Here is a 12467-nt window from a genome sequence, read left to right as displayed (position 1 = left end):
GGATGAGTTGTATGTTGCAGGAAGTGATGGAGGAAGTAGGAATGACAAAGAGTGAACCAGATACGTGCAATGACGACCCAAACCTAGCCGGTGCTGGAGTCCAACAGTCAAACATACTTCTGTCCTGAACATCTATCTCGACAGATGGAAGCCAAGTCACTGAACATCTGAAGGAGTGAAGGAAGCTTATGGAATGGATAAATGAATATTATGTGGGACCTGGGCATAACGTAAATGGTATGGAATAAGGGGTGGAGACTGTATTGGGTCTGGCTGAACTGGAATTGGTTTTCCCCTACAGCAGCCCTCACGGTGCTGTGGCTTATGCTGGGAGCTGCAGGGTGTTGGTAGCACCCTGGTGCTGTGGCTGCTGCTGAGCAGTGCTTACACAGCACCAAGGCTCTTTCTGACATTTCCTCCAGTGGGACGGGGTGGGCAAGATCTTGGGAGGGGACACAGCCAGGACAGCTGACCCAAACCGACCAAAGGGATATTCCAGACCATATGACGTCTGCTCAGTATAAAGCTGGGAGAAAGGAGGAAGGGGGTGGGATCACCCTTGGTCCTCCGAGGCAACCACTACGTGTATTGGAGCCCTGCTTCCTGAGAAGGCCCGACATCGCCTGTCCATGGGAAGTAGAGAATAAATCTGTTTGCTTTTGCTTCCGCGCATGGACCTTTGCTTCATTTTGCTTATATTAAAACTGCTTTTGTTTCACCCACAAGGGTTAGTTTATCTTCTTTCCCCTCTTTGTCCTGTTGAGAAAACAAGGGGAAAAGGGGGGAGGAAGTGATAGAGCGACTTGGTGGATACCTGGCATTTAGCCAAAGTCAAACCATCACACTCATCTAGCCAAGGTTAGGGTAATTTTTAATAAGAAAAAATATATTTACTGAGGGTTTCAAATTGACTGCTGTGACAGATCCACAGGAGGCATACAGGTCAAGATGGGGGAGATGACTTAGAGGCTTGATATTGATGAGATTGTTTTCATGGATGGAGCCTTTGCAGAAGGCAGCGCTGCCCATGCAGCCCTATGCCGAAGTCATTTCTCTTGCGGTAGCTAGACCTGGGGCATTTTTCTGGGCTTTGAGAGTCCAGACTGCAGCAGATTTGATGATAAAACCCCCTAACCAGTATCCCTACTTCTTCCTCCTTCGGTAAACTGCCATGGCAAAGCATGGCCATCATGCTGCAAGTGCTGGGTGCCGGGTCCCCACATCAGCTCATGGAGATCTCACAGCTCCTCTGGGTTCAGCATTACCCAATGCCATATTCATCCAGTAACGAATCCACATGGTTAATTTATCCAGCGTTCCCTCAGGATCTTCCCTGAAGCAGCGCAGGAGCACTCAGCATCTAGACCCAGCCTCTGCATCCCTCTGCCCAGTCCCCTGAGCCACACAATGTGGTGCTTTCTTCTCCAAACTGTTTATCTTAACAAAACCATTTAATCGTTGCCAGTTTCTATTTCACCATTCAGGAATGAAAACCTTTTAAATAAATATTTAATGCCTCCTATAGGGTGCTGGGATGATAATGGGGCTGGTAGGCACACAGAGCCATGCACCCGCAGATAAAACCTGCAGCAAAATGAGGTCTCTTGTTTTATTGTTCCCGATGTTATAAAGATTGACTCTGCTATTAGAGCTTCCTGGAGGATTTCTCTCAGATAAAGTCTCCGACTAGCAGAATTTAATCAGTTAGTGATGAAAAATAAATTTCAGGTGGTGGCAGCTTTAAAATAAATGCAACTTTCTTTCTGAAAACATGGTATCTTCACTGCTAATAAACTGTCCTGCAGACACAACCTGCCCAAGCCTGCACCACATGCAGCGGGCACAGCATCTCCCGTTACCAGCCCAGAGGGGTTGTGAGTGCTCTGCTCCATCCTCTATGAACAAACCAGAGCAGACCTCAGTGAAGCAGGCCAGGCCAGGGACAGCAGAGCAAATTAACAAGGAACTAATTAATAGTAGTCTGGCACTATGTGGGATTTAGGTATAGCATGCTTGGACAAGAGAAAAGCCTTATTTAATGGCAGTTTTGTTCAACTTATTTAGGGGTGTTTGGCTGTTTTTTGTTGGGGGTAGATTTGCTCCATTCTCGACTCTGGTATTTGGGGAGGCACAGCCCCTCTCCTCCCGCTGCCACCAGAGAGAAGTTTTGTGCTCGGTGTCATTCAAAAAGCACAACCCCAGAAAACAATACTGGGAAGGGAAAGAAGAGAGTTTAAACCACGTAGAGGAGCAGATTGAGGCTGGCGGAGCAAGCGGCCCTGGCCGTGCCAGATGCTCCCCCGGGTTGGAAAGCATTTTAGCTGCTGGCCTCTGAACACAGCAGCTTTGAGCTAACAGCCCTGGCAGCCTCCCATGAGGAGGAGAGGCTCCATCTGCACCCCAGCCAGACCGAGGACCCTTTCAAGCAGATGAGCCGTGCAAGGGTGGAGGGCTCTGCCTGCGGGAGGCTGTCCCAGATGGGGGGCAAGGTGCTCCCCTCCTCCTGTCTTTCTCTACTCCATCCTTGTCTTGGCCAAGTGAAGTTCAGCTATTACAGAGTGTCAGGAGATGAATTACATGAAATTATAATTACATTACCCTTGCCTGCTCTGGGCAAAATGCAAAAGGTCATCTTCCCTCCCCTTGCTGCCTGATCTTTAATATGTTAGGCCACTTATAGACACTGCCATGACATTTACAATAGGTCCAGAGAGAGATGCTGCACAGACACTTACACGTTTTTCCTCTTCCGAGGGACTTGATTCGGCTGGGGACAGCCGGAGCTCCTCTGCTTTCAGAGCCAGAGTTTGCTGGAGGACTCTGTGCTCAGCACCCCGCCGGCACAGTGAAGCCAGATAGGTAAGCCCAGAGGGACTGCAGGATTTTCTGGGGGCTGTCACCCCAGCACACAGCAGCTTTCACATCTCTCAGCTTGGAAACTGCTATGACTTTAGGAGCAGCAATGCCTGGGTGAAGCACTGTTGGTGAGGCCAGTTTGCAGCATGGAACGACGGAGAACATGGGGCTGCACGGGGCTGTGCACCCCAGAGACCTCTGCAGAGGCTTTCACCACTCCTTCACCCTCCCAAGATACATCCCTAAGGATGACTGCACTGTTGAAAGACTTTAGGTACTTTTCAAAGACATATATGAGCTGACACTAAAGTTGATGACTTGTGTCTTGATATGAGATGCAGCACTGACCACCTAAGGCAGGTTTTGCAGTCAGCACTGAGCACACGCTGCCATGTAGCCTCAAGCCAGTGTTGGAGGTGGCTTCAGGCATGCCCACAAGACCTGAACTTACAGTGATGTGGACCAAGACGAGACACTGACACTGTGGGTTTTGGGAGTAAAGGGCACCCCATGGCACAGTGCACCCGTGCTGCAGCAAGTGTAGGGCTGGGGTCCCTTGGGGGGAGACGCAGCTCCTGGGCGCTCAGCCCATTCCTGCTCTCATAAGGTGAGAAGCCAATTTCCTGCTTTTCACAGCAATTTTCTTCAACTCCAATGGCTACAAGCTGCTCTGCTGATTGTAAATAAATACAAGGGGAGCTTGGCCCAAAATAGAAAGCAGAGAAACCTCCCTAGCTCAATAAACTATAATAAGCACTCACAGGCAGAGAAACCGTAATTTGCAGGGCCAGTGCTCTCCACGGGATACAGGCTCGGCCAGGCTCTGGCTGGCTTCCCTTCATCATGGTCCATTAAGAATGGGAAGAGGGGGGCCCAGCCCCAGAGCAGCTCTCCCGGGCTGTCCTGCTCCTCTCCCCACAGATGCTGCAGGCTGGAGACTGGTCCCTGCCCGGGGCTGTGCTAGGAGGCAGGGCTGAGCCCTGCTGCATCCCCGGGGGTCTCCTCTGCCACATGTGTCCCTGCCCAAAGCCGAGGGCACATCTGATTTACAATTCCCCACACCAGAGACACCCACTTATAAAGCAGCCCTTGCAGAGGGCTCAGTCATGGTTGTTTCTTTAGGCACCATAAAAACTAAGCAAATGTAGGTGAAACAAGTGCCTGCATGCACATCTCTTCTCCTTCCCTCCATCCTGCCATGTCCTCTGAGGCCAGGGATCTTCCTCCACCTCCTCCCCATACCAGGAGCCCTCTCACTCACTGTCCCACAGTCAGCAGGGCCCTCCCTCTGCTGGGACGCATCAGTGAGGGGGTCACTGCCCCCCACACCCTCCAAGACCTCCAGAGAGCTCAGCCCTGGGATGCTGGCGGTGTGGAGATCAGCAGGGGGGAACTGCAGGACTCTGCCTGCAGTTTGTTTACCCCATCAGTGATGCCACACCAAGAGGTTTAGTGACTCGGCTCCAGGCATGGCGAGCATCCTGGTGACAGCTGTCACCCCAGGAAGGGTTCCAGCTTGCCAGGCACTGGGTCCTCTCTCCCTCTGGTGCCTAAAGCAGCTCTGGGCGGTGTGCAGCTTTCCATGCCGGGAGCCTCCCTTGGGAGGTTAAGAGTACAGGCAGGGATTTTCCAAGCAGCTGACAGATTTGCGTGACACACTGTTTTAAAAACGAATGAGATGGCGGGGGTGATTAGTCATGGGAACAAGTCACCAAGAGATGGTGGGATTCACCATCTATTTTCCATCAAGTCACAGTGTCCTTGTCAGCCAGGCACCTACTTTAGCCAAGCATGTGTTGAGCTATTTGTCCTTCCTGGAAGAAATCTATGAATCTCAAAAAAACCAGCAGCAACCTAATGGCTGCCAGATCTCTGGAAGGGTCTGTGGATCTGATTCCTGTTTTGTCATTGCCTTGCCTGTCTGCAAACGTCCTTCAAAATGGATGGAACTCTTTTATGGGGCCTCTTAAAAAGCCTGAAAATCATAAAGAAGCTCCACCCGCTCCATCCCAGAGAACCTTCGCCAACAGCCCTCCAGCTCCCAAACGCGTGAGCAGTCATGCAGCAGGGGCCAGGCAGCTCCCGCCAGCCCTCAGCAGTACTGCGCTGAGGGTAGGATGCTCGAGCAGGGCTCATGAGAACCAGCATGAACTGCCGGGGCACAGAGGAGCTCTCTGTCTCAGTAGAGATGTGCTTGGGCAGAAAGCCAAGCCAGGCAGGCAGGAGGTACCCACCTGAGGGGTGTCTTTCCCCATCCTCATTGCAGGGATGCAGGGGGCTGATGGGGTCTAAACTAAAATCCTTTGGTGGGGAGACACATTCTCAGCTTGAGCATCGTCGGTCATGATTTCTCATTTAGAGGATGTTGCAGATTGCATGGAAGAAGGTGTCCCCTGCTGAGCTCATGCCATGCCTGCATATATGTTTTCTCTGTGGCTGCCCGAAGACCCAGAAAGCAAAGGTGCATGACTCCTGTGGATGAGGACAGCTGATTTCCTCCAGATCCCTACCTACAAAGCCCCTTTTTAGTGGCTCAGAGATGCTTCCCTGCTTCAGGGTGCTGGGGGCTTGGACTGGGACACTCACCCAGCAGTAACAGGCAGATCCTGGGGAGCATGGGCAGCCTCCCGGGCAAGAGCTGGCACCCCGTGGCACACACAGCCTCTGCGATGACCTCGTTCTTCAAGGAGACAGTCCCCAAGAGACACCTGCTTTAGCAGACAGGAGGGAGGCCCAGTTCAGGCAGCACTGGGATGTCTCACAGGGCAGCGGGGACGCAACAGCAGAGTGTCCCCATTGCAGACTCTGGAGTGGCAAGCACAAGCCAGTAAGCAACTCATGTCTCAGAGGCAGCCTCAGTGGTGAACTACAGAGCTGAATGTTCACCACGACACTCCACACACAGCTTCACAAGAGCACCTCACCACACAAGGCTTCACAAGAGCATCTCCCTGGCATCTTGTGCTCATCGCTTTCAGGGGAAATATCATTCTTTCATCTTCTGTGGATTCCATGCTGCCAAGAGATTTTGTGACCCCACCAGCTTGGGAACAGTGAGACCACCACGTCCTCTGAACACATCCATGGCTGGCAGCTCTGTGTTAGCCTGGCATGATATTTTTAGCTGTTTGATGGTAGTAAGTTCCTTTGAGCTTGTGGTTTGCTATTGTTGCTCTCCTTTAATAACCTATATTAGGTTTTTCTCCTCTAAGGCAAGACCTTAGCAGCAGTGGTTTACCATCATATCAACAGTATCAGGCATTCTCCTCTGCTGTAGGTACACTGAGAGAAAGATTTCAGAGTCCTTTGAGCTATGGTGTAGACCTTTCCACAATAGTAAATGGTGATATTTCCATTCAGTAATGTATTTATCTTCCCAGTGAGGTCAATAACAGAGTATCCCTTGAGCTGGGAAAAATGATGAGTGATGTCTAGTAATTACAGAGACCGCAAGGCAACAGCGAATCTAATTTTGACATTAAAAATCATGACGAGCACCTCCATTGCCTATTTTATTTGCTGGTTTGGATGGTGAGGTCCACCGCTGTGCAAGGAATGGATGTCTGTACACAGGGCACGTTTTGGGGTTGTTGGAATCTAAAGCAATTAACTGCTTTTGCCTCTATCAGTTTCCTGGCATTGCGCCTGACCTTGCATACGATCCATCTTCCTCATTTGTGTTAGATGTTTGCAAGTCATCTTGCTTTGAGCAATGTAGGCTGCGATGGGGATTGAAATGCCTGATATTACCATCCTTCCCCTCTGCCTTACGGAGCACTTTCAGAAAGCATGGTTTATAGCTGCACATTGCAAACAAGCAGTAAGAGTGTACTCTGAAGATGAATTGCACAAAACAACTCTCCAATGAGGTGCATTTTGCATTTCAAACACCATCACTCCAAATGCCCAGCTGTCTTTGCCAGAGGAGTCGATGGAAAAGAATTTTTCATTCCCATTTCATACAAATACCCTTGTTTGTATTTCAGCTTTAGAAATACAATACTTTTCCACGGTGGTAAGACCTTACTGGGGTGGAGGAAGCCAGAAAGAGCTCTGGCAGATTTGCAGTCAATGAGGCTTAAAGGCCAAGCTACTCGATTTCTGCCACTTGTTTGGAGGACTGGGTTAATATACTGAGATTTTAGCAAATAAAAGCACGAGGCTTTATTTCTAAAGTCATCGCATTTTTTGCTTTTTGTGTCATTTTTCATACTTTTCCCTAAAAGTCATAGGAGATGCGACACTGCTTTTAGAATGATGCACAGTCACAGAAAATAGGGCTGGAACAGACCTCAAGCATTGGCCCTGCCTCAAGGTAGGGTTAGCTCTCTGTTATTCCCGAGTGAGGTTTCTCCAAACTCTTAAACACTTCTAATGATAGAAACTCCATAGCGTCCCCAGGCAAAACTTCCCAGCACTTAATTGTCCTTACTGTTACAAGATTAGAAATCTCCTTCTCTGCGACTGCAGCGCTAATTCCCATCTTGAACCTCTGCAAATTGAGCAGAGAATATTCCATCATTTAGATCGTTAGGGAAAATACTGACTCCTATTAGATCAAGGATGGATTCCTGCAGAAAGTCACTCAATCCATCCTTTCATTTGACAGCAAATCATTGACTTCTCTTGTCTGGTTTCCAACCACGTTTTGCACCTCTCCCACGGTAGTTTTATGGAGACCTGCTTACCAACCTTGTTAAAAGGAATATCATGTGAAATACAGCAAAAACCTAGCAAAGCCAAGACATCCGACATCTCTGGCTTCTTCTCAATCCAAAATATTTAGTCTCATCACATAGGGAAATCAGATTGGCTTGACATGTGTGTGTTTTTTAATTTTGAGGGGGATTCTTTTTTATAATTTTGGTACTTAGAAATGATATTTTTCTGGGAACTGAATTTAAACCAATTAGATTACAAGGCTAATAACAGTTCTTCATTCCTCCTTCTTTTATCCCTCTGTAAATACAGTTTTTACCTTTGCCTCTGCCAAGCTTCTGGAGCACTGTAACAGCCTGAGATGGTTTCTGCCCATTCCTTGAGTAACAGAGGATAAAGTTCTGTCTTTGGTCAGTTTGAAAATACTTCACTTATCTGCAGCTGATCCTTATCACCCTTTACAGTCCCTACTGATTGCACAGCAGTTTGCACCCTGAGCTGCCTGGTTTTGTTCATGCCTGCTCATACTGCCCAACTTGCTGTTGGGAATGTGACCTGTTTTCCTGTCCTTGCAGTCTTTCCTCCTCTCCCAAAGGTCAGTGATGAGCTAGAGCTGACCTGAAACAGCCCCTGCTACATCTCGTGTCCTTCTGTTTCCTCAGATTTGGATGGTTCTCCTATTTGCCCACAAAATATTTGTTTCACCTTAAGACATGTTGGTCACCAGCCTCCCAATATGTGATCATATTTACTAATCACTCATAGTTTTTCAGTAGGTCCCACATCCCCTTATCCTCTAGTGCTTGCAGCAAGCATGCACCTCCTTAATACATATATAAAAACCATCTCTCTTTTCCTTTGTTTCTTCTTCCAAGACAAGTTGGTCCATGTTCTGACACCATCCCTTGCACAAGAATTATTTGTCCTCAGTCATGGGCTACCCAACCGTGCTATTAGAGAGGTTTCCTGGAGATCTCTTTGTCTATATTTGTTTGGCTGCTCCTTCAAATTCTCTACAGAGTTGGACTGACATCACTTCAGCAGTCTTATGGGTGAAAAGCCAAGTCACACAGAGAGAAACTGATTGGCCAAACCCAAGAGCCCTCATTTCCTTAGACTTGCTGTCCTCAAGTGATTAATGCCACCTTAGGTGCATTGAACACATGGATTTTGGTTATAACTTCCTTCTTCACTCCTTACCAGGCAAGAAAACACCAGATGGAGAAGTGCAGTGCACATTTGCAGCTCAGTTGCTGCAGTCCTTCTTCTGCCAAGTCAGTCAAACCAACAAATCACTGTCAAATATATCTTCTTCCAGTGGCTGGTCACATTGACACGTGCAGAAGATATTAATTCCAAGCAGCTACTCATCCATTTCAGTCAGAAGAGATCAAAAATAGTGTTTGCTACAGGAGGTTCGTGGCTGTGACAGGCTTTTGCTTGATGAGTTAAGAATAGGTGCTTGCAGGATGGAGAGAGAAGGAAGAACAGCTGAAATCTGGGGGCTTTGTGCAGCTGCACGTGAAATCCAGCACAAGCTATCGCTGAGGCACGCTGTGCCAGGGGACACAGACAGCTGAGACGTAGCACTAGGATCGTATATTACAGCTGGCAACATTACAAACAACTAAAGGACAATTGTCCTGACATTTTTTTATGGCACATATAGTTCTTTTTAATAAGCATTTCTTACATAATTGCATCTGTTCCCCAAAGAATTTACTGCGGATTAGGAATCCCATGTGAACATGGGGAAGCAAACTGTGATTAATTATGCTCAACTTGCTCAAGGTGTGCTGTGGGTAGACACACAGAGGCTAAAGATTAATAAAAATGGAAAACAAAGTAACTGGGCTGGTTTTTTTTCCAGCGATGAAGCTCTGAGTAGGGAGAAATCCTTTAAAACTGCGGTCTTCCCAGGCAGTTCAGACAATTGGTGTGGCTTCCTACCCTACAGCATCTAAACAGCTTTGGTTTGAATAGACCAGCCAAGCTCAGCAGGGCTGCTGCCTGCTTTAAAACTGAGCATTAGGATGCTTTGCTAGAGCTGGGTTTAGCCTGGGTGGACATGGAAAGGAGAGACATGAGAAAGCAGAGGGATGGACTGCCAAGAGGTAACCTGCAAAGATGGTCCTGCTGCCTATTGGTGGCTGTCACCAAGAGTCCCTGGAAGCCAGGTGGTCCCCTGCCCACGAGGACAGTGACATGTCCCTGCTTCACAAGCCCCAAAAGGGAGCCAGAGAGAAGACCAGGAGAAGGCTCCCCTAAGCTCTGCTGTACCCTGTCCTCTGTTTTGCAGGACCCATGGCCACAGGAGGAAGAGGCCATGTTTGGCCAAGTGCCCCCCACATCTCCCCAGCAGCCCCAGCAGAGAGCAGCTGGCAGAACAGGCACAGTTTGTTAGCGGCACAACCCTGCGTGCACCTCTGCTAGCCAATCAATAAACCATTTTTCTACTCAACCAAGAGCCATTTGTCACCGACATGATGAAAAATACCCTGCTCATCAGGACACAGTGCCCCCAGTCACCACCAAACAGCCAGAGCAGACCAAGATTTCTGAGGTCTCTAGCCCCATCCACAGCAGCCTCCTCCTCCTCCTGCCAGGCAGCACCCACTTCTCTTCCTCTCCTTCTCACACTGCCAGAAATAGATGCTACAGGAACATTTTATCAGAAAACAGCGGGGATCCCCTCTTCTCAAGGCCCTTTACCTTCAAGCTTAGCTGGGACGTGGCCCCTCCGTGGGTGACTTGGTCTTAGGAGTTATGAACTGTCTTGCAATTAGCACCACACTGAGGTCCATACAAGCTCAGAGATACCCTCAGCCCACCATGTATATCTCTTTAGCTGGGCTTGGACACTCACCCCTGTTCTCCAGCAGCCCAGCTGAGCCCAGGGGGTCTGTGTGCAGGTGGCAATGCCTTAATTACAACGTCATGGTCATTAGTTGAGGAGCATGGGCAGAAGATCTCTGTTCTTGGGGGAGAAGGGTACTAGTCCCCATGTCTTCCTGCTCTCGCAAAAATGGCACAGCTTGTTCTGAAGCTGCTTCTATTTTGCTTTCTGAGCACTGCCTCTGTTCTGCTTCTCATTCGTCTGCTGAGGCTGCTTTCTGTGCTCCTGGGTGTCACTTTTTCTGAGACGACCACTCCACCCTGTGCAGTATGTGATAAAACAGCACATGCAAAGCAATGAAAGGGTTAAACACCGAGTCAGAGTTTGAAAACTATTTGATCCAAACAAGAACATTATTTGAGGATGGGGAATTTCTCCCTCTAATAAATATATATGGAAAGGAAAAACTGCTGCCAGTAGAATTACTCATAATGTTATAAATGAAAATGGATTTGGGGATGCTGGGTTTTTTCGCACAGCAAGAAAGACTTTTAGACCATTAAGCGAGACATTCATTACTTTCTTTTCATACACACAACGCAAAACAAGGATTCTTAGATCTGAACGCCCAAGAAGGCTACACAGTGGTTTGTTAGAACATTATGAAGGACATAGCTTTACATTAAATGAAAAGCAAGAGAATGATGAAAATATATAGAGATTCTCACTCCCTGGCTGTTGCATTTCACATGAGATAGTTTGGCAGTGCTCAACTGGGGCACACTTGCAGGGAGGCTGAACTGCTTCACAGTCTCAGTGTACAGCTGCAAGTTGATGCCCATGTTGTACCCAAGTAATAAAAAAGGATGATGAGCATAACTGAAATGATTGCTAATAAATAACAGCAACACTTAATGGTAACTAGATGCTGGTTGTCCCACTGATTTTTGAGCATGGAAAACCAGTGCTCAGCACTGCTAAGAACTCAAGGACATGATTGGGAACTCATGCAGGTAGAAAAGCCAAAAATACAAGTGAGAAACCAGGGGGAACACATTTCCCCCCTGGAAAGGTGACTCTGGTCTGGGCAGGTCTGCCGGGCGTGCTGTGAGGCTGGAGGAGCAGGATGTGCACTATTGGAAAGGTAGGGGACTGGATGCTGCTTTCAAGATCTGGCAGCTGGGCACTAAATTCCAGCAGGAAAAAATAAAAAAAAAAATAAGAAAGAGAAAGGCAAATGGTTTAAATAAACCCAAGAGGCATATCCAAGTTACAGAGCAGGGAAGGGGACAGTCATTTTGGAGACTGTGCGCTGAAAACATTAAGCAATAAAAATAACATAAAAGCTCCCCAGTTTCCTTCTAGCATCAAGTGTCAGTAAGCAGGGAGGAGCTGGCTGCTGGGTACGTGCACTGGTGCTGCTGAACCAAAATGTTCTGTACTGTGTGCCCATACAGTAATATTCACAGGGGAAGAAGTTGGTATTTACTGCTGGCAGTTGTACTTAACAAAAGTGGGATCTGTCTGTGAGAGGGACCGAGGAAGAGATGGCCTCTATCGTCTGAAGATGGAGGGATGGCTGGGGACAGGTACGAGCAGAGGGGAGACACCGCTGCTAAAAACGACAGCCTCCAGAAGCTCTCACCCTGCCCAGGAGAGCCAGCTTTCCCGGAGGATTTGGTAACGAAGGGCATCAGCGAGGCAGGAGGGAGCTGAGTGACCCACTGCATTGGTAGCAGCTCTGCGGTGGGCTTAGCCTGTGCTGCTGCGGCAACCACGGCCACGAGTGGAGGTGGTGGGAGAAGGGTGGGAGGCTGAAGGAGTTGGCTGGGGCTGCTCTGGGCCACCCACAAGCATCCGAGGAGGATAACACGTCTATGCCAGGTGGCCTGTGGCACCCCCATGGACTATGCATTTATATGATCAAGGCTGAGAAAGAGGAGATACAGAAAAGCCTAAGAGGCTTGCAGGGCTATTGGCTTTGTAGCAGGACCAGTCCAAACTCCTCTGAAGCATTTCCCTGAATTAATGCTTTTTGAACGTGACCACATCATTTAGTAAAGCATCCAATCTTAATTTAAAAATCATCGGTGAAGGAGAATCCATCATGAGCCTT

This window comes from Athene noctua, chromosome 12 (genome assembly GCF_965140245.1).
Source record: "Athene noctua chromosome 12, bAthNoc1.hap1.1, whole genome shotgun sequence".
Lineage (NCBI taxonomy): Eukaryota > Metazoa > Chordata > Aves > Strigiformes > Strigidae > Athene > Athene noctua.
The sequence above is the reverse complement of the archived record's forward strand: the minus strand, read 5'-3'. Positions refer to the sequence as shown.